A 23,969-nucleotide genomic window follows, 5' to 3' on the forward strand; every position below is an offset into this window, starting at 1 on the left:
GTGGGATTGGGACACCTACACTCCAAGCAGTGGAAAATCCACATACAGTTGCAGTCAGCCCTCCATATCCGCGGTCCCACGTCCACAGATTCAACCAACCACGGATTGTCTGGCCCTGTAGTATTTATTGAAAAAAAATCCACATACAAGTGGATTCGTGCAGTTCAAACTCATGTTGCCCAACAGTCAGCTGTACATCAGATAGTCATTTAGATAGTACAGGGACCTGATACCACAAAGATTCATAGATTAAGCCACCAAGTTACATAAAGTTCCCTGTGAAACTGCCCTGCCTGCTGGTAACCAGTGTCTGATTCCGACCCACTAGGATGCATTAAAGGTACCACACCTGTGAGGAGAGAGCTCTCGTGCAAGAGCAGCGCTTGGAGGAACCTCGCTTTTTAAGACTCTTCCACGTTCACTCTTTTCCCTTTAATCTCATGTATCTTATGAGGGAAAAAAAAAGGAGTTTTCATATTAAAGTTCTCATCAGCAGCTGCGTATAAGCCTCGCTGCCTAGAAGGGCAATCAGCAAAGCTGTTCTGTGCTCCACTCACCCCGTGGCATGTCAGCACTCTTGCCCACTTATTTTTGGCAGTCAGCTCCCTTCAGCATCGGCATGCATTAGGGTAATGGCTAATTACCGATGGCAGCCTGTACAACGCGGCTAACTGGGTGCAATATGTGGGACTGGATAAAGAAATCCTTGGCTAGGAATTTCGCAAATTATCAGAAAATTATTAGACCAGTGCTTTACGAGCTGAAAGTGCCAGAACGTTTAGCAATGTGGGCAAAGGAAGAACCAGCACCCTCCCCTGGACTCACTCCCTCCTGCCCATTAGGCAGCCTGGCGTCTTGCATCCCTACTTGCTATTTCATCCTCAACGTGTTCACTCTTTGAAATGTCTTTAGGAAAGAGGAAAGTGATCGATTGTCAGAGATGTCTATTTTGTTCTCATGTTCAACACCACAAGTATATTCAACATTGAAATACCTGGGGAAATGCGAGATCATTTAAAATAATTGTCAGCCAAGCATAGGCAGGGATCAATATACACAGAACACTGAGAAAAAGAGAAAGGATAGCTAAAGAGCCCGTAAGTTCAACCAAAGGATCTTGAAAGAAATGGGATGGTGTGCGCAAAACTTTCTCCCGGCTCCGTGAACGTCCTGATATATAGGTTGACTGTGCATTGGGTTTGGGTGGGACCAGTCTGGCTTACTCACGATCTTTCTCTATAATTATTGATAGCATTTCATTTCACTCTCAAAAGTGTCTTGATTTCGATGATAAAATGGATGATGGTCCTGTTGATTTGACACTGGAATGGAACCCTCAGGGAAATAGGCTCTCAAGCGAAAGAGTAACCTCCCTGATGGGAATTGGAGGCTCACCTCAGATCAGACCCACTGGATGTCCACCCTTTCCGGCTCTCCATGGGCCAGATTTAGCCAGTGTCATCAGGACAGCGCCAAGGGAGATCTGCGATCCAGCTCCTCTCTGCCTGACACAGGGGGAGCTCTGGAGCCCTGGGACAGCGTTTCATGAAGCTCCCCCTTCCTCTGTCTTCCCAACATGAGTATTCTGCTTTGCCATTTGCTTCTCTCTCTCCTCCACAGAGGGCTCCCTGTTCCTACTGCCTGAGACACTGCCTCTCTGTGTCCCTCTGAATGAGCCCCCCAACCCACATTTCCAGTGTGGCCCCAGAGCTCCAGCCCCAGCTCCGTCCACCAGCAGCCCTTCCCCACTTGCAGAGCCAACAGCCCCTCTCCTTTCAGCACGCCTGTGACTGAGCTTCTCTCCTGCAATACACATTCCCCGGTGGATTGCTCCTTCTTCTAAATGGTACTCATTTTTCTTAAATGTATCCTCCTTAACGTTATCTATGACTCACCCTCTTCTTTTACCTGTCACCCCCAGATAATCCTGCACAGTTTCTCTTTAGCGAGGGTTCTCACACATGCATCCTTCCTTCCCCCACCCCCATCACGGCTCACACACTAGCCCGCAGCTCCGCTTCCTCAGTCCTTGAAGGGACTCTTGTTACCCTGCCGTGGTCCTCTTCTCACCCCCAAGCCAGCTCGTAGCACCGGAACATTGCTTGATGATGACACCCGCCTGCTCTAAAAGCTGACCCATGAATCCCATTTGTCCACAAGATGAAGTCCAGGGGATTTACTCAGGGAGCCAAAAGCCATCACAATCTCACCCCAGCTCCCCTGTGGTTGGAATTCCTAAAACTCACATCCTGAATAGAGAAGGTGATGACTTAAGAGTGTTGCAGTTTGCAAATCACTTTCACAGCTGTGATCTTATTAGCTCAGAGAACAACCCTGTGAGGATGGGAGTTGCAAGCAGGACTCACAAGGTCCCTGTCCTCCTCAGCCTGGCCCCCATCAACAATGTGGGAGAAAGAATTGGCTTTTCTTTTACATGTTACTTGGCATTAAATGTCTGTGATACTCTGTTTAGAAACCATAACCTAAAAAGAAGGGAAATTGCTAGCTGCTTTCTTGCCTCCATATTTCTATAGCTTCTCCACCCTCAAAGTATATTTCAAAAAACCCATGATGTCTTCTGGGTGTCTAATATATGACACACAGGGACACTTGAATTGCAGCAAGTTTATGTAGAACTAATTAATGTCTTTGGAACAGTTTTAGAGGTACAGAAAAATTACTAAGATGATACAGAGGGTTCCTTACACCCCACCCCCAATCCCCACTATTACTGACATCTTATACTTTGTTACAATTAACAAAACAATGTTCAAAAAGTATTATTAACTAAGGCTCACCCTTTGTTCAGATTTCCTTGGTGTTTACCTGCTGTACTTTTTCTGCGCCAGGACATCATCCAGGATACCACGTTATGTTCAATCACGCATCCACAGGCTCCTCCTGGCTATGACAGTTTCTCAAAGTTTCCTTGTTTCTGATGACCTTGGCAGTTTTGAGGAGTGCTAATCAGAGCTTTGTAGAATGTCCTTCAATTGGAGTTTGTCTGATGTTTTTCTCACGATTACACTGGGGTTGTGGGTTTTTAGGAGGAAGACCACAGAGGTAAAGGAACAGTTTTCTTTGCATCCTTGCCATAAGCATGACTTATTACTGTTGGAGTTGACACTGATTTCTTGGCTGAAGTAGTGTTTGTCAAATTTCTTCACTGTAAAAGTACTCTTTTTTCCCCCTATTTCCATACAATGCTCCCTGGAAGGAAGTCACTATGCACAGCCAACCCTTAGGGTGAGGAGCTGTGCTCTACCTTCTGGAGGACAGAGAATCCACATAAATTATTTTTAATTTATTTGTAGGGGTTTGTTATCTCTTCCTCCCGTTTATTTAATTATTCAATCATTTCTTTATGTCACTAAGGACTCATGGATATTCGTTGCCAATGATGGGTTACGATCCAATACTGTTTGATTGTCTTATTCATAGTGTCCAAGTTTTGGCCACTGGGAGCCCTTTCAGTTGGCTATTATGTCCCACTGATACACACCCATCATTATGGTGCTGTTTGCTTGTTTGTTTTTGAGCACTTCCTTACTCTCTGGCATTACAAGATGATCCAGGCTCACCCTGACCATTTCCTCCCCAGCCCTGGGATCAGCCATTCCTCCAAAGAGCCCTGGATCTTTTTATTAGAGAATAATATCAGAAACCAAGATTTGGGCACTAGATATGTGCCGACAAAATTCGGATTAATGCAGATCCAAATGAATTTTTAAGGAGCCTTTGAAAATAAGCTTATTTCTCACACATAAGTGATATTTAAAGAGGTCAACGAACTTCCCTGTTTTATTTACAGATATGAGTCATTTTTGGCTTTTTTATGAGTGCTTTCATCCTAGCTCCTACTGATTGGATAAGACCGGTGAGATAAATAAAATTAAAATGATAATAGTAATGATACTGATTATAGCTGTGAGGAAGACAGCAAGCTAAATACTACACACACATTATCTTATTATATCCTAATGGTATCTTTGAGACTTAGGCATTATTATTATGCCACTTTGTAGATGATGGAACTGATACCTGCCTTGACTGTCATTCTGAGAACTAAGTGAGAAATCACTGTAACTCCCCCAGCACAGAGCTTGTAACAGTTGTTCAATACATTATTTTCTCACTCCTTTGCCTCTAGGTAGAAAGAAAATAGGCAAACTTCAGTAACACATTAGCTATAAAAGTTCAGCTCAGGTCTGTGAGATGAAAAACATAGGGGTTATATTAACTCATTTGTTTTCTTTGTTGCTGTATGAATGTGATCAGATTCGCAAGAGCTAAGAACCACCCTGCTTCATAAAAGACCTCGAACAAAATGAAGACATATTTATCTGACAGTCAACTCTGCTTACAGAACTGTTATATAACCCAAGTTCTCAGCCAACAATGAAACCCATACAACAATTTTGTAGATATTTACATAGTCTAGGCACTTTTCCAAAACTTTAATACTGGCATTAAGATGGAGAAAATATTAAATAAATCCATAACACCTCCTAAGCTTTTAAAGCTCTGAAATAGTACAAAGTTACCATCTACCTAAATAGTATGCAGGAAAGATCTGGAAGCTTTGCCTCTCCAAGGGAGTAATTTCCCTGTTATTATAAATCTTGGGCGAAGAGGTTGAACCACGTGCAAATTTGCAGCCTCTCTTAGAACAGATAGACTATTCTGAAAAGTAAAAGGCATCTTCTCATTCTCCATTGTTTCTTCCAGCCATTCCCTCACCTTCCTTTTTCAGGAAGACAAAAATTGAGGATTGAAGGGGAAAACCAAGGACATATATCTTGTAAGCATCAAGAGTGGTGTCGGAATTTAGATCTACTCTGAAAACACTCTTTTTACAGCCTCGGTGCTACCTCTGCTTCAGCAAGAAGCCTTGTTCACTGCAGATCCAATTCCAAACTTCTGGAAGTGCCATTCTCCACTTGAAGGGCCCTCGCCTTCCTCTCTCACACCCCGGATCGTCGGTTTATGATGAGGCGTAAGCCCCACCTCCTCCCAAAAGTCGCCCCGATGGGCAGTCAACTCTCAGCCTCGGAACTACCCAGATTTGACTCCTTGAACCAGTTTGCTGGACTATCCATTACAGCGGATGTGCGCCCAGTATCCCCAGTTGAATTATAGGCTCCCTCAGGTGTGTTGCTGCCTTTCATTCTCTCACCTGCTAAGCCAGCCCAGATGGTCTCAGTAAATACTTCTGCGTGCTTTTCATTGATTGATTGTGCCTCAGGTGACAGCCTTGGCCTTTGGAGGAAAACCCAGAACAAAGATGTTTCCTACCCTAACAGCAGGCTGGCAGGGGGCACTCAGAAGCTACCTGCCCTCAGCAAAGGTCTTCTCTAGGCTGGCATTTGGGAAGCTCCGGAGCTCTGAGAATGTTCCTTTTATCAGATTCTTCTGCATGGGAATAATGGAGCCTAAAACTTTTTTTTTTTTAAGCAAAAGAGCATAAAAAGTGAATTTCAAAGCAAATGGGCCAAGGGTTTTCCCTGGGAAGTCCTTCATTTTCACACATAGCAAATCCCTATGCTGTGGACCTATTAGAAATGCTTTTTTTAGTCTCTTTATGCATATTTATTAAGTTCCTCTATGGCTCTGTTATTGCTTGATTTGACACCGAACCTCCAAAGCCACATCTTCTTTCTTCTTGAACTATTAAAAAGGGGCAAAATATTTTAATCAGGAAGCTCTGTATAATTCAGAGATTATCTTCTGCCTGCGTGAGTTACAGCAATAATCAAAGGGAGGCTGGGGATTCATAAAACTAAGGCACTAATTTTTTGACAGGTGTTCTATTTGGTATGGAATTAACCTCTCTTCACGTCTTATACATACATGAGAGCAAATCATTAAATACATCCTTGGTTCACACAGACAACAAAGAGGCAGAATCCACCAAGTGAAATCTACCCCACCACCGCCTTGAGCCAGGCTCCATTCTTCACAAATGAGAGGGGAAAAAAAATGATGGAGGATTCTGTCCATCAGAAAGAAGACTGCAAAAGGCTCCCAGGAGCTGAATTCCTTTCCAGTGCCCAACCAGTTCAGTGCAGTGCTTAAAAGCATGGCATCTGGAGTCAGACAGAACCGGGTTTGAGTCTTGGAGCTACTACGTGCCAGTTCTGTGTCCTCTGAAAAATTACATAACCTCCCGGAATTTGTCCCCTCATGTATATAACATGACATCTACCAACCGGTTATGTAAATGAGACAATGCATGGATAGCACTTAACAGAGTACCAGGCAAATGGCAATTGCTCCATTAGTGACATTTTTCTGGTAGTCTGATGAGTATCTTGTTATCCATTCATTTGTTTGTTGACTCACTGAACAAATAGTTTTTGAGTACCAGGGATTGACTATGTCTTGGTCAGCACGACTGGTTCCTATTTTCATGGAACTCACCATCAGCAGGGGCTATATGCATTAAATAATAAGCAAACAATAAATTTTAAAATTATATAGAAGTACACGAAGGGAAAAATAACATTAAGTAAAGGAAAATAATGAAGGGAGGGAGACATTTAAATAGAGTACAATTCCAGGCAGGGTCCTGGCAGGAAGCAGATATCAAACTCAAGCCGAGTAATTGAGAAAAGTTTACAAAAAGACTCTATACTAAAAAAGCGTGAGGAGAGTTGAGAGAAGCTAGCAAGGAATTGTGAAGTTCCCTGGTGAGGCAGGGAAGAGAAAAGCTAGCAATTTACCAACCCAGCAGGGCAAGGGGAGCAAGTTCCTTTCTGCAACCACAAAGCATCCTCTTGGCAGAAGCTTTCAGTAGAGGTACACAGGGCACCCAGGGGACTCCTCAGGGAGGGAGCCCAAAGAGTAAACACCCCAACCACTCTCCACCCTCTGACCTTCTTTTTTTTTTAATTGAGGTAGAGTCAGTTACAATGTGTCCATTTTTTGTGTACAGTAACCTTCCGATCCCAAGAGAAGCCAAAGGGCATGGAAGCCTATCAGTCAGTGCCTCTCAAATACAGAACTGGGTTGAGAAAGGTAAGAAGTGCATCTGAGGGGCAAATCAGAAAATAACCAACACGGGCAATTAAGGGAGGCTTCTCTGAGAAGGGGAGAAAAGATTGGAAAGGAACCAACCAACCAAGCCAAGTCAGGGGAGGATATTCAAGGAAGATATAACTGCTGGTGCAAAGGCCCGGAGGAATGGAAGTGTGCTGGGTCAAGGGACAGAAAGAAGATCGGTGGGGCAGGGCAATGAAGGGGAGAAAGGGGCATAAGGAGTTTAGAGAGGTCCCCAGGGGTCAATTGACCTCCCTGGGTCTTCGATCAAAACAGAGAGGTTTTCCTTCCCACCAATTAAGGACCAGCCCCTTGTTTTTGGACTCCCAAATAATGTAGGCTAAACATTTGGACTTACTAGAAGTTAAAACTTTAGGAAGCCTCCTGAGATTTCTTCTTCCAAATACCATGCCATCCATCTGAAGTACTGATTCATCTTCTCCAATCTATGTCCAGGCTGACTCCAAGAACAAGCTTGAAAATAGTGGTTCCTTGAAATCATCCTGGATTAACCATACTGATGAGAAAGAGAGGTATGTTAAGTGACACCAGGTTGTGCTGAAAAATAGTCCAGGGAATCCTGATTAAATTATGCCTCTCCTCCTTCGGTGGCAGCTAGGGAAGTGGAGGTTGACCTGAGTTAGTGAGAGATGATATCTGCTTTCTAGCCCTACCGTCTGAACCCCAGGATGCCCCAGGATAGAGGTGGTAGGGCCAGTAGCAGAAGGGTCCTCAGATTACAGGTACCTTCCATGGTGACACAGACAGGCCAAGAGCATGGACCAATGCCACAGTAGCTGAAGTCATTGGAGAAAGTCTCAAAAAAAAAGTAGTCATATCTACAGGTTGGAGTGGAAGTGGTGGGAGTAGTTGGTGAAGGATGAGAATTCAACAGAAAACATTACCAGAACTGACTGAATATGAGTGACAGATGAGAAGTGGAATGATGGTTGCAGGTTCTGCATCATTTCTCCAGTCTTCATTCCCTCCTGTTATAGAATTACACATCAGTGGTCTTCATCATGTAAATTTACAGTGTCCCCCAATAGTGTAAGCTGAGTATACTTTTCTTCCTCTTTGATGGTAGGCTCAGCCATGTGACTTGCTTTCATCAGTGGAATATTAGCAGATAGAATGGGAGCAGAGGCTTCAAACGCACCTGCATGACTTGGTTTGACTTCCTGTAGCCCTGTGATCTCCCTTGAGAAGAGCACGCCTCAAGATTCCATGTGAGTAGACCTGAACCTGCCTGGAGTCTAGCCTAGCTCAGCCAATTCAGCCAAGATCATGCAAACTGCAGCTGACCTGCAGACCCAGGTTTATCACATAGCAGTAAGATGTTTGTTACTCAGCATACACTGACTAATACTAAATTTCCAGTAAATGTGTGGGAGCAGAGGCTGGAGTTGGTGAACACATATGGGCAGGTCAGGGTGTTTTCTAACATATATACATGTCAGACAATACATACTATTATCTCAGAAACTGGTTGGGTACCCCTTTCCTGAGGCTTCATCTATTTTCAGTAGATTTGTGCATGTAAGAGCAGTGCACCTCCACCAAAATGACTATTCCAGAGTCAGAGGGATTCTACTGGCATCAGTCAGAAGAAATATTGGGATCACGTTTCTCTTTTTCTTTGTTGTCCAAACTTAATTCTAAGCCATATGACGTGCCAAGATCCTACTTCCTCCTTGGGTTCCCCACATGTCAGGTAATTGCAGATATTTCTTTCCTTCCGATGCCTTTACCCTCCACCCTCCCCTCCAGAGCCTCTCTTAAATAAATCAGACTGGCTGTCCCTTTGGCCATTCACGTAGCTTTGTTCCCCACTTCACCCATCTGACTACATCTGGCCCAGGCTTCACCATGCACCTTCAGACATGATCTCACCAGAAAGACACCAGAAGGTCTCTACCGGCTGTTTGCAAAACGCACAACTGAGAGGTGAAAATGTCCCATGCTTTCCCTTGAAACACCTGGAAAAGGAATTGGGAAGGAGCTTAAATTATCTAATTCCTTCATTTCCCTACTGAACCCAAAATACAAATAGCAAAAGGAACGACTCTAATGCCTTCCAAAAGCGCTCATACTAATGTGCTCCTCGGCTGTCCAAAAGCCCTGCTACACACCAGATACGGTGCGAGGCACTGGGAAGAGAAAAAAAAAAGGATAAATTTCCTATTCTCAAAGAGTTCATGGATTAAAAAAATAAATAAATAAGAAGGCTTAAGCAAATGCTACTACCAAGAACAATAATAACTGACAATATACTGAGCAAGCCCTTTTTATAAAGAGTGTGACACTGAATCCTTGCGCAAAGCCTGCTATAGACCAAATGTTTGTGTCCCCCCAGGATTCATATATTGAAACCCTGCTTCCCAATGTGATGATGTTTGAAGATGAATCTTTGGGGAGGGAATTACGATTAAGGGAGATCATGAAGGTGAGGTCCTCATGATGGGATCAACACCCTTATAAAAGAGACGACAAGATTCATTCTCTCTCCCTCTCTCCCTGTCTCTCTCTCTCTCTCTCTCTCCCCTCCACCTCCCTCCCTCCCTCTGTCTCTCCCTCTCCCCATGCACTCACTAAGGAAAGCCATGTGAGGAGGACATAACCAGGAAAGCAGCCCGCCAACAACTCAGCCATGCAGCACCCTGATTTCGGACTTCCAGGCTCCAGAGTTGTGAGAAATATGTGTTTGTTATTTAAGCCGCCCGATCTATGGTATTCTGTTATAGCAGCCAAACTGACCAGAACAATGCCCATTTTATAGCCAGGACAACTGAGACTTAGAAAGGTCCAAGGAACTCAGCTAAGGTCACAAAGCCCATAAGCGGTTGATGTGGAACTTCAGGCTGGATTCCTGACTCTGACCCTGAAGGCCAAGTGCATAGCCACTTCCCTTCCCACCTCTGCATGGTCACAACGCAATAAGACAGGGGTCCCAATGAAAGTATTTACCATGGAGAGATGGCCACACCAAGGAGAAAGTGGCTCCCTGGAGGAGGAGAGAACCATGTCACAAAAAAGATGAACAATGAGTAAAATATTGAAGACTGCACCAGACTTTACAACACAAATAAAAGGAAAAGGCATTTGGTCAAAGAGAACAGTATTTGCAAAAGCTTTGGGTGCAAAAGATCATAGAACATTCAAAGAGATTACAGGGGAAAGGTGCAGAGGGTGGCAACAAATAGGAAAGGATGACTCAGACAGAAGGAGAGACATAAGTTGGTACCCAACTTAAAAGGACCCTGAAGCATCTTGCAAACTAAGTAAATTCTTAGTGTCCTTATAGGAATCATTTTTTTTTCTTTTATTTTTCCCCCTGATCTATCCTCATTTGCATTTTTTGAAAATGAATCTCATTTTGCTGTTTATTACCCATATATTGAATCTGTCTATATCTCTTGGAATAAATTCTATCCATCATTCTTATTGGATTTATTCCAGCACCACCCCAGTTTGTATAATTTGCAAATTTCATTAACATTCTCTTTACTTTCTCTTGGAAACCATTAATAACATTGTTGCATATGATCAGGCTTAACACCAATCTCTTTGGCACCCCTACTAATCAACTACCTCTGGCTGGATGTCACACTATTCATCACCATGCCTTGTTTACAGACCCCCTGAAAATTATCAATCCCTATGACAGTGTTCATATCCAAGCCAGTGTCAATTAATTTCATAAGTAAAATTTTGTGACGTGGTATCAAATACATTACCAAAATCAAGATGAATTGCAGTAACTTTGTTCCCCTGCACTGTGAATTTTAAACAGCTTTCAGATTAGTCCTGGATGATTTATTTGTGGTAACACCAAGCTGCTTATTCACTCATGATTCCATTACTTCTTGGATGTTCTGGGCTATTTTTCTCCATACATTTAAACTTCCTAGAGGTAATCTCAGAAATCATTCCTCTTTTGAAAAGATAGGTGAACACATTTGTTGCTGGCCTGAACTCCTGTGATCTCTGCAAATATATCAAGCCATTTAAAAAGCAGTTCCTTTTTTCCCCATCTGGCAGCTTTTATGAAGTAGCTAGGTGTCTCCACCAGCGCTGAGCTGTCGCCCCAGTAAGCTGGTGTTAGATGTCACCAGCTGGGGCAGCGAGCATGTGTTACTGCTTAGGGAGAAAAACAGCACTAGTTTCAGGGTCTCCTCAGGTCCACCTGCGCCTCCAATTCTGGAATTCTTTTCATTCACTCAGCCCTGGGTGCAAATAATCTACAGCATGAAATATACCCAGGCAATATACTCCACTGCCAGCCAGTGCTCCCCAGATGCTGTGGGCTTTAGGGAGACAAATAAATTCAGAAGTAAATGATTGGGGGCAGGGTGTATAGCTCAGTGGTAGAGCACATGCTTAGCATGTGCGAGATCCTGGGTTCAATCCCTGGTATCCCCATTCTAAAAATTAAAAATTAAAAAAATTAAAAATAGGATACAAACCTGGCGTTGCCAGTGGGGAGGCATCCGGGAAGGGACAGACTGGGAGTTTGAGATTTGTAGATACTGACCGGTATATACAGAATAGATTAAACAAGTTTATACTGTATAGCACAGGGAAATATGTACCAGATCTTGTAGTAGCAGCTCACAGTGAAAAAGAATATGAAAACTAATATACGTATATTCACGTATGACTGAAAAATTGTGCTCTACACCAGAAATTGACACAACATTGTAAACTAACTCTAACTCAATTTAAAAAAATTAAAAGTAAGTAATTAGGAGTATAAATCTGCTCTTTAAAAATCTAAATGTACCCAAAAGCTGAACCCAAATGATTTCGGCACTGAGAGCAGCATGCTTCCTTGCACTTCTTTCGAGTTTGTCCCTGCCTCTGACTCCTACCTCCACCGTCACTGACAAAGGTCATTGACAGACAATAATATCTAAGTATGAACATTCACAATTTTCACCCAAACATCCCTTTTGTCTCAAAATAAGAAAGGAGAAAATATGAGTGGGAAAAGCTTGCAAAAGGAAAGAAAAAAGAGGGGCCGTTGGTTAGACACTCTTGTGAAAAGGAAGCGTCTACAATGAATTACACAAAAACTGAAGTGGGCTTAGGTAAGGCTTCAGCCATTTTAAAACAATCATTTTAAACTATCCAGGCTGCATCTCCCACATATTGGTACGGCTGCTTCACTCGAACCTGTTCCCTCAATGACTTCCTGCCTCAGTGAATAGCAGCATCCTCTGCAGTGTTCACGCTAAGAACACGAGGGAACCTGTGGGTCCTCTTATTCCTTGAGCCCACACACTGCGGCTGCTGTTTTCAAGCATCTGTAGAATCCATGCTCTCTTTTCACCCCAGTCTCCGTGTGTCAGTACTTGTGCTCTGGGTTATTCCAAGAGTCCCACAACTGGTCCCCTACCTACGGTGAACTGGTGCAAGGGTGATCTTTCAAAACTACAAATTGAACAGCAACGTTGGGTGAAACCAGACTCCAAGATATTTCTAATCCTTTTGAAGGGGCCACTGAAAAAAAAAAAAAAAACTGTCATGAATCAACAGGAGGGTAGAGAAAGTAACCAGACCTGGGGCTGATCATTACACATCTCCCTCTGCTAGTCTGCGGGGAGGTAAGGTGAAGGAGACAGACAGGAAATGTTGGGACTACACTTAGATTAGTACTATGAGAAAAATACGCATAGAATGCTGAGAGAACAGCCAGGCAAGCCTTCCAGTTCACACAGGAGGGTTCAGGGAAGGTTTACAGAAGAAATAATACCCAGTCCGCTCTGAAGATGTAGGCGGCAACTCCACAAGCTGGGGAGCCAGCATCCCAGAAGGGAAATGGCACTCCAGGCATTAGGAGAAGTATAGGGTGACCCAGCAGAGTGTGAAGTGGGGTCCTAGAAGTTTGGCATGGCAGCAGGGAACGGCTCGTGCAGAGGAAAAGCAAAGGCTGGAACTACAGGGGAGACAGAAGCCACATGAAGAAGCATCTTGTTCCTCAAGCCAGGTGGTTTGGATTTTGCCTCCTCATCACCATGACGCTAGCTCTGGATGGGGGAAAATTTGAGGACAAGTCGTACGACCCAGACTGGACTATGGCAGATGCAGAATCCAAATTCTCTTTAGGTACGTGGTTCAAGCATATCAAGCAGAAAAACAAACAGCAAAACTGGTCATGGAACAGCAAAACTTCTGGATTCCATACAAAACCACCCAGGCACGTTCTATAGAAGCCATTCCCACAATTCAAATACATAACACTCCCCACAGGGGAAAAAAGCCCCACTGAAAATAAATTCACAATCAAAATTTTTTATTTTGATTTTGATTCTCTCCTAGGGAGAATCAGCAGTTGCAACAAATAGTAGAATAAGCATTCCAAGATCTAGAATTGCATACAATACCTAAATGCTACAATTTGATATCCTTTTTAAAATCGCTAAAGGAAACAAAAGAAAGAACAGAAATGCTAATAATAGGATAAGATACGAGGTTTTTTTAAAAATGAATTTTTAAAGAGATCCAGCCAGACTGAGAGAAATGAAAAACACAGGGATTGAAATAAAAGATGCAATGGGCAAATTAAGCAACAGATTAATGAACAGAAGGCATTGCTACAGAAACCACCCAGACGGTGCACAGGCAGAGATGAACATTCTCAACAAAAGAGTCAAATAGGTAGTGAAAAAATGAGAGCATCTAGCATATATTCGAGAGCGTTTACAGAGGAAGAAAATAAAGACAGGAAAAAGGCAACATTTGAATTTCCTAGCTTTGAGGTCACTGTCTCATGAAGCTTGGCTGCGCAAAGAAGGAGAGAGACCAGGTAATAGCCTGAGTTACCTGGCTCCAATGAACACCAAGCCTTCCAAAGGGAGGAAGTGAGTAGCAGGGGGAGGGTCGTTTCACTGAGATTTAGTTCCTGGTGGAATTTTGATACACAGCTCATCTCATCCTCATTCTTATCTTGGTTTAAAAAATACGTAAGGGTCCTCCTGTTCCAGCGTAGTCAAATATTTTCAGTGCAGGTGCCTACAAGCATCTACTACCTAAGCTTCATTCAGGTCTTCTAACCCTTGCTGCATCCTTCACTGTGTTTCCAACAGAGCATCTTTAAAGCACTTGCAAAGTGGGCAGCAGAATTCAAGCCAGGGAAAGGACAGCGGTGCTTCACTATCCGTGTCACTACAACCGAGAACCAGTTCCTCAATAGGTTAAATGGATTTCGCTAACGCCCACCCCTCCTGGGGGTAAATTAATTGTAGGGATACAAATATAAAGTGGCCTGCGTGGCACTTAGTAACGGATTCTTTAACAGGTCAATGTAGGGGCTCCATTTTTTTACTTAGTCTTTTCCATCAAGAGTGATTAAATAAATTCAATAAATGGTCACTCCTAAATGTCCAGGGAATTTGTTTTGTTTTGTTTTGTTTTGTTTTGTTTTTGCTTGTTTATGTGTTATAAAAGTGGTATAATTAGGGGTTGTGGATTAACAGACACACGTTACTATATATAAAATAGATAAACAACAAGGACCTACTGTATAGCACAGGGAACTATATTCAATTTCTTGTAATAATATATAATGGAAAAGAAACCAAAAAGAAAATATGTATGTGTGTGTATATGTAGAAATGAATCACTTTGCTGTACACCTGAAACTAATATTGTAAATCAATTATACTTCAATAAAGAAAAAATTTTTTAAGTGGCAGGACAAAGTGTTCACCCCATTCAATTATGACTGAGTAATATTTATTCATGAATATAATAAAGGTTTGGGGGAGAGGGGTTTTAATGGGGAAAGCAGAAAAATACAGTATTAACAACCCCATTTAGAGTCATGATTTATTTCACTGATTTGGATTTTCAGCCCTTTTCTGGAAAAAAATAATTATAAATATAGTTGAAAGGGTTTATCACCTGAGATGCACCATTTGGAAAAGAAAACAGGAGAACGTATTTTTAAACCATAAATTTCTACCACATTCACCCCTCACATAAATAAGCAGCCCCAGTCTTTGCAAGAAATATTAAAGTTCATTTAAATTGCAAATCTGACCTTATTAAAATGGCTTTCTCAAAGAGCCATAAACAAATAGCATGCATTGGTAATACTGCCAAACAACAGAATACATTCTCAACCAGTTCTGTAATTAAAGTGGAAAAAAGAATTTTCACCGTCCTGAATGGCTCAGAGATGAAGAAGAAAACCCGTTATGACAAAAACCTGAGGCGAGGAGAATGCATTCATCTGGAGGGTCCCTTCAAAAAAACGTCTTGGCACAATTACTCTTTGAAAGTCAATATAAGTTCCTCCAAACAGCTTGGAAACGTTATTATATTGCTGCTAATTTAATGTGTTTTGAACACTTTTCTCTTACAGCTACCGCATTCCCTCTTAATGCTGGAAGCACAGCCATTAAGATTTACTATGTTTCGGGTAAGAATAAAAATGAACAATTAAGAATGAGCTTGTATCTGCAAATGGCTAGGAAGAGCTAATAAATTTCAGAATTAAAAGCCAGATGGGCTGGGCTGGTTACCAGGTTTCTGGAAAATCCATACCTGAAGGGATATTTAAATTAGTGGATTGTCACCAAGCAAATGGGTTCCTTTTACTTAGAAAAATAATCTAAGATGCAGTAGCCACACAAATCAGATGGAGTTGAGGTGAGATTTGACTTGGGTCTAGCTGAGTTTCGCAGCTGGGGATTTATGGCGAAGCACTTCCACACAGATCCAGAGCAAAGTGATGAGTTCTTTAGAAAATAAAATAAAATGAAGGTGCAGGATGGAACACAAACACGTGAAGCTCTGCATTGACTTGAAATGAGATCACCACCAAAAACATGCTAACTTCTTTAAAACTTATTATGGCCTATAACTATAGAATCTCTACTCGGTGCTTGATCCAGAGTTAGGTGCCAAGGATGTGACATGAACGAAATAGACACGATTCCTGTCCTCACAAAGTTGAGGACTAATTTTGTGTAATCTGTTTAAGAAGGCAGGATAAGTTTCACCTTGCTTTATGAACATTTCTATCAAAAACGTTTAAAATAAGTTTGATGCTTAAATAAGCTGTTTACCTTATGTTGTCTTTAAGAGTTGAAGCAGGTATGTGTATGTGTGTGTGCACTTCAAAGACATTTTTATTTGTGGCTATTCTCTGAGGTTTTAATGATTCCAAGTTCCTTTCTCAGGGAGCAGTTTGTGTCAGACAAGCTGACATCCACCCAAAGACCTGAGTGCCAGGATGAGGGAAGCGCCACTGAGACTTCCTGTGGATCTGTCCCAGTAAAAGCTCAGCCACCGTGAACACAATCACATCGTATCACGGGCAGACAGAGGCAGAGAAAATAGACACACAGTCACACATACACACTTACGTGGCCATATACAGAATCTTTAAAACACACATTTGACTCATCTCAAAGTCTCCTAGTGATGATAGGCTGAGGCCCCACAGCTCTAAATCATGTACAAGATGGAAGCCAACCTTATTCAGAAAAGAATTTAGGGCAGCTTTTACCAAATGCCTGCTGCAGCCTGGTCTGTCCAGCACCTAAAGTGTGTAGCTTTCACTTTAAAGCAAATCTTCAAACATGTCTTTCACCAGGAACAAGCCTCTGGCCTCAACGTGGCTGTCCTCATGGGATGCATGTGGGCACTTCATGGAGCCTGAGCTACCGGACACTCTCTAGGACCACCAGCAAACTTCACACATGAACTGCTTTGATCCCAAGCCCCATCAAGTGATTCAATCACCTCACCCTCGTAACCTCCATATATTCACTTGCCAGCTGGGCATCGAACATCTATTATGTCACTAGACACTTTGGTGCCCCAGAGACAAAGAAGGTTTGGCGTCTACCCTCCAGGAAGTAAGAGTGATGGAGGAGGGGTCATAAGACACATACACTCATAAAGAAAGACACCCAAGACCAGACGTGGTGTAACGAGGATTGCAAACATGAGATGGTGAGAATTCCAGGGAGGAAGAGGTCACAGTTGCCTTTGGGAAACCTAGAAAGGCTTCATGAGAGAGGTGGGATTTAAAGGAACGCTCAGCAAGTTGAGATGAGGAGGAAGGCTTTTCAGATGGAGGGACGTTGACTGGTCTTGTATCTGGGGCCACCTGGAGAGCAGGAAGCAGGCAGATATGATGGTCTGAACTGAGTGAGTATAAAACCCGGTCTCTCATGTCCACCAGGATGAGCCAGCAGCGAAGTGGCCATACAAATATGTGGGAGATGTAGCCCGGAAAATTTAAGGATGATTATCTGGAAATGGTTGAAGCCCTGCCTAATCTCTTCACTGCATTTGCCCACGAGCCCTTGGTAATTAGACCTGTGCCCTGAAACTTGATATCCATCCGTTTCCTACATTGTCCCAGAAGTGGCACGTGAGGCCTGCATTCCAGGCTCACGTTCGCCCTTGGCAGCACACTATCCTGAGTGGACAGAGAAGTGGCCCTTAACATTTCTGGGCCTCAGCTTCCTTGTCTGAAGTGAGAAAAGATCTCCTATTTCCTGGTCATTGTTCAGAAGACCGCACGCCCTAACGTAGGAGAAGGCTGGTGTGAACGCCGTTCTGTAGGTGCTATTGCCGCGTCTACAAGTACCAGTTTCCACACAGCTCCTGCTGAGACTCCAACCACGATCCCAGAACCCATAGGAACCTCGATAAAGCCATCTAAATCAGCCCGGAGGACCTCAGCTCGAGCCCATTTGCATGTCAGTGCAGTTTCTTCATGTCGGTGTAACGGACAGCTGTGCCAGTCCCCCGGCAATACCTGGGCAGCTGCAATCCCAGGAACCCTGTCAGGACAGGAGAACGTAGGGGAGGAGACACTTGTTCTCTGCCCATCTTAGGGCCTCGGCGTGGGCTCTGTGATAAAAGGGAGATTCACAAGGGAAAAACAAGCAAGGTTATTAACGTGTGTATTACACGTGTAGCGTGTGAGCGTAGCGAGAGGTGAGTAACTCCAAGATGTGGCTTAGAATTCAGGCTTATATAGGACTTTTCAACCAAAACCAATAAAGCGGTAGAGATATGACAGGACAAAGGAAAGCTCTTCAGGCTTCTAAGGCTGGCACACTGTGGGAAGGTAGATACAAGGGAAACTGATAGTAGATGAAGGCCGGTTAGTTAAGTCTGTTATGTAGATTCCTCTGGTGTCATCTCTGGGCTGATAAGCTTCTAAAGTCATCTCCCATGGTTAACTTTTGTCCTTCTTGGTAGAGATGGGGAGAAGGGCATCCTCGAAAATGTATGTCCTACTTTTAGGCAAATAGGGGGAAGGCTTCTCCTCCATTGTCTTCAGCTCAAAATAATCCTTATGCCATAGTGGCGTATTGTGGTTGCCTTCAAGGACAATGGCTCTCTGCAGACCACCCAGCTGGGTGTACTCAGCTCACAGCAGGCTGAGGTTGTGCGAGATAGTAGAAAATATGTATTGGTCTCTGACCCCAGGTCCCAGCACAGAACTCCTAAAACCTTTGTGATTTCCCAAGTGATAAGAACACTAGGAGCATCTCTTTTCTAATAGTAGTCTTTGACCTGTATTCCTGACACAGAGTTCCTGAAACCCTCATAATTTTCTGGGTGATAAGAATGTATTTTGTTCTAATGGAGCAACTCTGGGTGGACTCCTGGATGGCTCCTGGATGGGAACATGTCACCAGAGAGAGTGAGCTGTGATTAGATAGATGGAATTTTCAGCTCCACCCCCATTCTCTTGAGAAGGGAGAAGGGCTGAAAAGGGAATTAATGAATGATCATGCTGGGGTGAGGAAGCCTCCATATATGAAGTCCCAGTAGTATGGGGTTCGGAGAGCTTCCAGATTGGTGAACGTGGGGAGATGCTGGTAGAGTGGCCCCCAGAGATGGCCCGGAAGCTCCAGGCCCCATCCTATGTACCTGGTCCAATACATCTCTTCCATCTCAATGTTCATGTGTACCCTTTACCATATCTTTTTTTAAATAACCCATAGATGTGAGTGAACTGTTTTCCTGAGTTCTGTGAGCCATTCCAACAAGGTAATTGAACCTAAGGAGAGTCATTGGAACACCCTATCTATAGCTGGTGAGTCAGAAGCCCAGGTGATAACCTAGACTTGTGACTAGGGTCTGAAGTGGGGGTGGAGGCAGTCTTGAGGGACTGAGCCCTTAGCCTGTGGGATCTGATGTTTCCTTTGGGTAGATAGTGTCAGAGCTGAGTTGAATGGTAGGACACCCAGCTGGTCAGAGCTCTGCTTGTCATATGTGCAGGGACTACGCACACACCTTCTTTGAAATAGAGCCCAGGAGCTCAAAAGAGGTTGCAGCCAGGCCACCTGGCAGGTGTATCTGACACTGACTTAGCCGAAGATACAGCAAAACTTTGAAATTCCACATACCTGTTTTCGATCGTGTGGAATTGAGGTTTCACTGTTTGAGTCCACTGAGTTCAATAATCAAATGTGAATTGAACACCTTCCTTGAATCATAGTAGGGAGTTAGATTTTATTATAGGTGCCACTGGGACCCATTGGAGAGTTAATATATACGCATACGTACCCAGCACAGTATGCATTCAGTTACTCATAGTTCCCATGTAATAAAAGATTTGAATACAACAAAGCTATTAAAACTGAAATAGAAACTAGAAAAAGAAGCAGACCACCAGGCTAATAGAGTCACTGAACTTAAGCATTTCATTTTGCTCTACACAAGCGATTCAGGGCAAGGAATGTGTTTTAGTGCTTGTCATTTTTTTTTCCTCTCGGTAACACCAGGAGAGAAAGTTTCAGATGACTAATGACTAAAATGGCCCCAGATTTCTCATTCAGAAAGGACCATTTTCTATGTTTGAAATGTAATGAGAAAAATATCCATCAATGCTGAGCGCTTGAGTGTGGCTATTCCCAGCTAATAAATCACAAGCCTTTGTCAATCTGTTGATCCCAAAGTCTGACCTGGGAGACGGCCATGTTCCTCCCTTTTTCTGCTCTATCCCCACCTTTCCACATGGTCCCAGGCCTCACAGGCAGTTGCCATGGTGACCCCCAGGCCCCAAACTCCCTCTTCCTTATGCATATGGATAAAAATATGACTCAGGATTCCCAGTGCTATGACTCCATCAAGGCACCACCAAATTATACATACCATCTCGATTTAACAATGTCCTTTATTATCACTCACGACTCGATCCTCTCAATGCAACCCAGTGACGTCAAGACTCAAGGAAACCAGAAGGTAGTTCGCTGTGAGAAGAGGTTGGGGAGATGTTTGAACAGAATTCCAAGCCAGCTGATTATTAGCATTAGAGGTAAGGGAAGCTGCCTCTGCTGCAGTTTGCCAGGAAGCTATGAAAGAGCACGTGAACCCAGGACGGGAAAGAGGGTTTGGGGAGGCAGGCAAATGCTCCTTGGGCATCAGCCACCTCAGTAAAGAGCCTGTTGACTCTACTCAGTCTATGACTGTGCCTTTCTTCTGGCAAATTCCAGCTAGGGAAATAAAATCGAGAGACTGGAACTGAGGGACAACAAGAAGCAAATTTGATTTAAGCTTCGATTTTCCATGTAACACAGCTTGAAAATAGCAAGCTGTATGACTCCTTGAGGGGATAATAAGGGTGTGATGCATTTCTCAGAAGGCTTAGAAAAAGGCTCCCCAGTACAGTGTATGGCTTTATTTTCTAGAAATTGTGAAGAAAACACTCTTCCCACCCACGCTGCTATTTTTCTGCAACTTCTACACCTTCCTAGAAGTGCCTAGTAAGCGGCAGCACAGGGTAAGGCTGCGGTCTCATCTGAAAGTTGGCTGGGTCAGCAGGTGTTTATCACTTACTGTATGCATTGTCAGGCACCAGGCAAGGCTGCACTTATGAAATAAACTCAAGCATTCTTCTCCCTGGAGAAGTTAAGTCAGGCCGGAGAAGCAGCACCTACATATTTGAAAGCAGCAACCAAAAGAGATGAGCCCAGAATCTGATCCTGGGGGGTCACACAAGGTATATGTGTCATAGAAATAAAGATGGTCAAGATGGACAGAAGGCATCAGGGGTTGGGCAAAGTCTGGGCAGGCTTAGAAGAATGTATAGTGTTTTGATGATAGGGTTCCAGGCACTATTTAGGGGCTTCCAAACCTTGCATCTCAGAGTCATGATCTACCCACCGTCACAGAAAGCTGGATTCAGACTTCCAGATCCCACACACTTGTTATCTGTCTTTCTAAGAGCCTGTCCAGAACCACAAAATCCCCACCTACTAAGAAATCCCAGGGTGAGCTGAATGGGCACACTCCAACAAATGGGGAACGTGTACAGTGGCAAAAAGATCCGGGGTGGGGGGGGCGTGGGGCGGAATTTGGCTGGATATTTTCAAAACCTCAAAATATGGCTTCTTTGACTCAATAATTCTACTTGGAAGGATTTACACTGAGGAAAAAATAAGACTGTGCATAAATATTTAGCAATGTCTATATATATATATATATATATATATATAGACACTTATATATATTTATATATATGTAATAAATGTATAATGAAAAGTTCGAAGCAACCTAAACAACCCAGAAAAACAAATCAGTTAAGAAAATTATGCTGCCTTGATGTGATGAGGTACTATTTAGCTATTAAACCTGAAACAGATAAATAGACATTGCCATGAAAAGATGTTCATGACATATTAAGCGGTCTACTAAATTTTATGTATGATATGATTCTAATTTTCCTTTTATAAAGTATGTATGACTCACACACCCAACACTGTTGTTCGTCATTGGGTGTATATTTATCGTTGTGGATGTGATAAAACACCAAGGTGGTCATCTCTGGATGGTGGGATGAGGGGTACATTTTGTTTTCTTTTAAAGCATCTTTTTAGCTTATGTATTATTGATTTTATTTTATTTATTTTCTATTTATTTTATTCCTGTTTAATTATCTTCATTTTATAATTTTTATATGACTTACATGCATTGCTGTGAAGATTAGGGAAGAAGTTTACTTTTTTATTTTTAAAAAATGCTAAAAAGGAAACCCTCAGGAGAAATTAGTAGATGGAACAAAAGTCTGAGAACCACAGCGACAGGCCCACGATGTGGTCTGTGGGGGCCACAGATCGATGTACAGCTGTAATTCAACTCCGGGCAAAAGTACAGCAGTGAAAAAGAAATGCATTTTAATTCTCAATCGGTTGGCCTGGCCATTTTAGCCAAGGCACCCTAAAGATGGCCTGGAAAATAAAGTTCACAGCACACCGAGCCCGGCAGACTGGAATGGCTTCAAGTTACTGCTTGTGCGTCAGATGAAGATGCGAACGGGGCAGGCGCAGCAGGGTCTGGTCCTGCGGGAAGGCGGGAGGTAGGGCTTGAGGTCACTGGACTTGAAGAGGGCTTGAAGCGCAACCCACACTCCGTGTGAGCAAATCGGGGAGGATGATGGGGAGGCCCTCTGGAAGAAGACATGCCCTCAGGGAAGTGACACTGTTGCTACACAGCTTAATAGCAGTTTTAGTCAGATGACAGAAAGCACGTTGAAACCACATTACCCACTGAATGGGGAAAGCAGTAAATAAAGCAGAGTTTATTAACTGCTGGAGAAAATTATTATACGTTAAATAAAAACGACTTAGGGAAATAGAGATGAGGACCTATTAAGAGAGAAAGAAAGATATTTTCAGCCCAAGAGGACCTGTAAAATGAGGTGGAAACAGGGCAGATTGTGGACAACGAAGTGGCGAGGAGAGGCTGGCTCTAAACACAAAGTGAAGTTCATCTGTGGTTTTCTCGGCACCATGATGGGCCAGATGGGAAACGAAACGGCGCTCAGCCGTGCACACGCTGTCAGCAGTGCAGAGATCAGAGTCCTGGCGTGATCCTCAGGTGGCACACGAAGGGAGGGATGCCTTTAAGAGAAAGACTCTACTTGGGGGCTGGAGAAGGGCAGGACACAGGCTGCACAGGGAAACTAAATGGCTCCTTGAGCAGGTGCTCACACACCCGTCTGCTATGGAGCCGGGAAGTGCAACCCACAACCCAGTGAAGAAATAAACCCCAAGGGCCCAGCTCCCTGTCAGTGCTTCCCCAGAGCAAGGGACTTGCTTTCCTTTTATGCAAACTCCCTTGTATCTCCACTCCGATTCGGGGAGAGAGTCTCTGGAGATAAACCATGTCTCTAAAAGTCACATCAGAGACACTGACTCCAGCCTGCCAAGGGCTTACTGCTCTGGACACATGGGTGTGCAAATTTGTACTCCACATGACACAGCCCCAAGTTAGGCCATTTATCTAGGATTTTGTGGGTGAAAGCAATAATATCTGTGCCCCAGCTACAGCCCTTGCAACATTTACCTCCTTCACTTGGGAGACACCTTGCTGTCTGCACTTTTGCTGATGCATAACTTATGAAAAACACCCGGATCCCCTCGGCAACCAGGCTCTTGTACAACCCTGAGCCTTTGGGGTGATGCTCCCTGTTTAAACTACCAGGTCCCACCTTGCCACCTCACAGACTACACTCCAGTGGCATTTCCTCTCTAAAGACTTCTGGGCCAGCCCTTCCTTACTCCGGGGAGGGTTCCAGAGTGACCTGACATAGCCTCCTCCTATGACTGGATGACTGACAGTGTCTTGAAGACACAGATCAAGTCTTTGTCTACTTCACATCTGTCCACCGAGCCTAGAGGCTGGCACTTAGATGCGCAATAAATGCTTGATAAAGGGGTGAGCCATTGAATATACAAATAGCTTCCCCTCAAAGCCACCGTCTCTCTCCTGTTGTGCATGTTTGGGAAGAAGAACACAGACTTCGGGGAGAGAATGCCTGACATATTCTTAGGCTGATGGTCTCCTACCTGTCCCAGGTTGCTGGATTAATTTCACCTCAACCTTCTTGCTAGCTACTCATCCATGGGGCATGGCTGAATTGCTCACTGGGGCAAGGCCTCTCCTTGGCA

Source organism: Camelus ferus, chromosome 6, assembly GCF_009834535.1.
Source record: "Camelus ferus isolate YT-003-E chromosome 6, BCGSAC_Cfer_1.0, whole genome shotgun sequence".
In the NCBI taxonomy this organism is placed as follows: Eukaryota; Metazoa; Chordata; class Mammalia; order Artiodactyla; family Camelidae; genus Camelus; species Camelus ferus.